The sequence below is a fragment of the Amblyraja radiata genome, chromosome 38 (assembly GCF_010909765.2).
Source record: "Amblyraja radiata isolate CabotCenter1 chromosome 38, sAmbRad1.1.pri, whole genome shotgun sequence".
NCBI classification, from domain to species: Eukaryota; Metazoa; Chordata; class Chondrichthyes; order Rajiformes; family Rajidae; genus Amblyraja; species Amblyraja radiata.
Genome location: NC_045993.1, coordinates 3,125,121 through 3,129,444, shown reverse-complemented (window position 1 = coordinate 3,129,444; position 4,324 = coordinate 3,125,121). Strand labels below are relative to the sequence as shown.

Sequence of the window (4,324 nt, the reverse complement as noted above, 5' to 3'; positions counted from 1 at the left end):
GAAACATCAGACCATGGTGAATGGTGAACAACATACATTTCAATTGGCTGAAAAAGCATATGCAGGGGACTCACCTTGGAGTAGAGCTGCAGCTCAGAGAGCCGTGACCCTTTCACTTCGTGGTCCGGCAGAAAGTGATTGAAGCAGGACACTTCCGGGTTTTATAGTCCCCTCCTCCCCTGCTGCCAGCGGGGGCAGAAGAGAGAATGGGGAATGTTGTAAAAACATTAATATCTCGGTCATATTTCATCAACGGGAAAAATCCTCGGCACACATGCGGCAGAGGGGGGCTCTGAGCGAGGTGGCCAAAAATGACGGCCTTAGGTGGCGGCGTTCTCTCGGAAATCGCATCACAGATCGCCAAAAGCGGTCAAGAACAGAGTTTTAGTAATATAGATATAAAGTATATATTCTGTTTTCTGTTGCGATTACAAGTAAAGCAAATGAAATGTGTAGAAAGGAACTGCAGATGCTGGTTTACACCGAAGATAGACACAAAATGCTGGAGTAACTCAGCGGAATAGAAGGATCTCGACCTGAAACATCACCCATTCCTTCTATCCAGAGATGCTGCCTGTCCTGCTGAGTTACTCCAGCCTTTTGTGTATATCTTCATAGCTAAAGCAAATATTGTTTGTTCTGAATAAACTAGAGAATCTCCATTCATTCATCAACACAAATTATTCAAATATAGCTGGCTAATGCACCTGACCTTCTGACACCCACACTTGGTGCCAATTTTATGTGCAAATTTAACCCAGTTCATACTGTACAGGAGAGGGATGTTTAGATAGACACTAAGTGCTGGAGTAACTCAGCGGGCCAGGCAGCATCTCTGGAGGAAAAGGGTGATGTTTCAGGTTGGGACCCTTCTTCAGACTGGGATGTTTAGTTTAATTTAGTTTAGCTTAGAGATAAAGTGTGGAAACAGGCCCTTCGGCCCACCGGGTCCATGCCGACCAGCGATCATTGGTAAGCTAGTTCTATCCTACACACTAGGAACAATTTACAGAAGCCAATTAACCTACAAACCTGCACATCTTTGGAATGTGGGAGGAAACCAGAGCACCTGGAGAAATCCCAAGGGGTAAACGTACAAACTCCATACAGACGTCACCCGTAGCCAGGATCGAACCCGGGTCTCTGGCGCGGTAAAGCAACAACTCTACCGCTGCGCCACCATGGCGCCCGGATGTTGTTACTCTGCAAAGTTAAGAGGCTGAGGGGTGATTTTATAGAGGAGTTGAAAATGATCAGGGACATAGACAGGCTGACTGCACACAATCTTTTTCCCCCCAGAGTTTGGCAATCAAGAACGGGAGGGCATAGGTTTAAGGATTTAATAGGAATCTGATCTGAGGGGTAAGCTTTTCACACAAAAAGTGCTGGGTAGATGGAACGACAAAGCGTTTGAGGCAGGCACAAAAACATTGTACATGTGGACATGTACAAGATTCAGAGGGATATGAATCAAATGTCTGCAAATGGAACTGGCATAGATGGGGCATCTTGGTTGGCATAGACGAGATGGGCCGAAGGGCCTGATGCCGTGCTGTAAGACTTTGTGGCTCTTTTCTAAAGTGATGAATCTTGTGGTTGCTGCAAAGCGCGCTCACATCAAACGATAAAGGCAAAAAAACTTTGTTGATGGCCATGTTTTCCGCTTGTAATCGTTTTTCTTTAATCTCCAAAACAGCGTGGAAATGTGTTAAGTATTCCAAACTAATCCATCAAACAACAGGACATCACAGAGCATTTAAACCATCCAAATTTGCTTTACAAATGTCGCTTAGATCATGTATCTGTGTCTGGTATGGCTAGGAATTCAGATAGACAATGTCTTTCATAAAGCATTATGGGGATCAAGGTAGAAGCGTGTCCCTGTCAAGTAATATCACCAAAATTACTTGCGAATTCTACCAAACATTTTGAAGCCAAGCCGAAAGACAAATGATATCCAGAAGCCCAACAAATGGCAGTAGCCCATCAGCCCGGAACAGGAAGAGAGGCCAACACCCGCCCCCAAGGCCGGCTTTGACCATCATATCTCTAAATGTTTAAGGACTGTCTGCAAATAAAGAAGAACTTGTTGCCCAACTCTGCATAGAGCATCAGTGTGATATTCTCTGCCTCCAAGAAACTCACCGCGGACCCAAACATCCCCGCCCTCGAGTGGAAGGCATGACCACCCTCATTGAAAGACCACATGAGAAACATGGAAGCGTCATGCTTGCAAAAAACGGGACAATCATCGAATCAACATCAAAGAGCGATGAAAACAACATTGAGGTCCTAACCGCTGAGCTCAGAGGAATTACCATCACCTCCGTCTACAAGCCACCTCCCACACCTTTCCTGATGCCAGAAATACCATCATCTGGGAAACCAAGGATAGTGATTGGAGACTTCAACAGCCACAGCTCACAATGGGGTTACGCCGGAAACAACGCTGATGGAGATACAGTGGAAGCATGGGCCGAAACCAACCAGCTCTACCTGGTCCATGATGCCAAACAACCAAAGTCCTTTAATAGCGGGCGATGGAAAGCCGGCCACAACCCTGATATCGCGTTTGTCAGCCATAGCATCTCTGGATTGGGCAAGAAGCTGGTACTGAAGCCACTGCCAAAAACCCAACACCGCCCCATTGGCCTTACAGTCAATGCTGCTGTTACCCCAGCCAAAGTTCCTTTCCAGAGAAGATTCAACTTTGGGAAAGCGAACTGGCCTGGTTTCCAAGAAGATCTTGAAGGGAAGATCGCCCACCTTCCAGCGGACCCCAAAAACTATCAAATCTTCACCAAGTTAGTGTACCAGGCAGCCCGGAAGAACATCCCGAGAGGCTGCGGCACTCAATACATCCCCAGCCTTGACACTCCAAGCAGCGAACTATATGAGCAATACCAACAGCTCTACGAATCTGACCCCTTTGCTGAAAGCACCATGGAAGTAGGTGAGAGACTCATGACCTCCCTATCAGAATGCCGCCAGCGGAAATGGCAAACCCTACTTGGAGACAACTGATATGGCAAAAAACAGCAAAAAGGCATGGAGCCTCATCCGAAAAATCAGCAATGACCCATCAACACCAACACATCAACAGTATACCACCACGGCCAACCAAGTTGCGCATCAGTTGCTGCTCAACGGGAAATCCACCACCAACAGCCAAGACCAAAGGCAGACCGACTTCAGCACTCCCAAAACACCGGACTGACTGAGCCGTTCTCCCTTGAAGAGCTCAATATCAGCATCAAAGCCCTCAAGACTGGCAAAGCCATCGGCCTGGACAATATTTTCACAGAGGAGATCAAGCAGTTTGGACCTCTGACACGGAAGTGGGTCCTTGAGCTGATGAACAACTGCATGGTGACAAGAAACATCCCAAAGATCTGGAGGAAAACCAAAATCATCGCTCTTCTAAAACCCGGTAAAGATCCAGCATATGCAAAGAGCTTCCGCCCAATCTCCCTGCTATGCCACCCGTACAAGCTGTTTGAGCGCCTGATCCTCAACAGGCTTGCCCCAGTCGCTGAACCAGCCATCATCCCTCAACAAGCTGGATTCCGACCTAGCAAATCCACAACAAGTCAACTTCTGAATCTCACACAGCACATTGAAGACGGGTTCCAGAAAGGACTGGTGACAGGAGCCGTCTTTGTTGATCTGTCTGCCGCGTATGACACTGTGAACCACTGCCTCCTCCTAAAAAAGATCTTGGAGAATACCAAAGACCTGGCACTCACGGACCTCATCGGAGCCCTCCTGAAAGATAGGCGCTTCTATGTTGTCCTTAACAACAAGCAAAGTCGCTGGCGACGACAACGGAATGGCTTGCCTCAAGGTAGTGTGCTGGCTCCACTACTATATAACATCTACACCAATGACCAGCCAATGGACCAGAACACTGAGCTGTTCATCTACGCCGACGACCTCTGTGTAACATCCCAAGAGAGTACGTTTGAAGCTGTAGACGCGAATCTCACCTCAGCCCTAGATGAGCTACACCTCTACTACGAGCGCAACCACCTACACGCAAACCCTGCGAAGACCCAAGCCTGCTCGTTCCATCTCAGGAACCGGGAAGCAAACAGACCCCTTAACATCACATGGTCTGGAACACCTCTTGAGCACTGCACCAACCCTGCCTACCTCGGTGTAACACTGGATCGCACTCTCTCCTATAAGGAACACGTCAAAAACACCAAACTGAAAGTTAACTCCCGAAATAACATCGTCTGGAAGCTGACCAACTCCAAATGGGGAGCCACAGCACACACATTAAGATCTACTGCTCTGGCCCTGTGCTACTCCTCTGCGGAGT

The 4,324-nt window shown here is 47.8% G+C and overlaps 1 long non-coding RNA gene across 1 annotated transcript in view; it reads right to left on the bottom strand.

Moving 5' to 3' along the window:
• Window positions 1-582: 582 nt before the first annotated feature.
• The window catches only part of LOC116966872, an 8,171-nt gene continuing 4,429 nt past the window's right edge, over window positions 583-4,324 (bottom strand). Inside the window, exon 3 of the long non-coding RNA XR_004410083.1 lies at window positions 583-597. This is a non-coding gene — a long non-coding RNA (uncharacterized LOC116966872). The remainder of the gene's footprint in view (window positions 598-4,324) is intronic.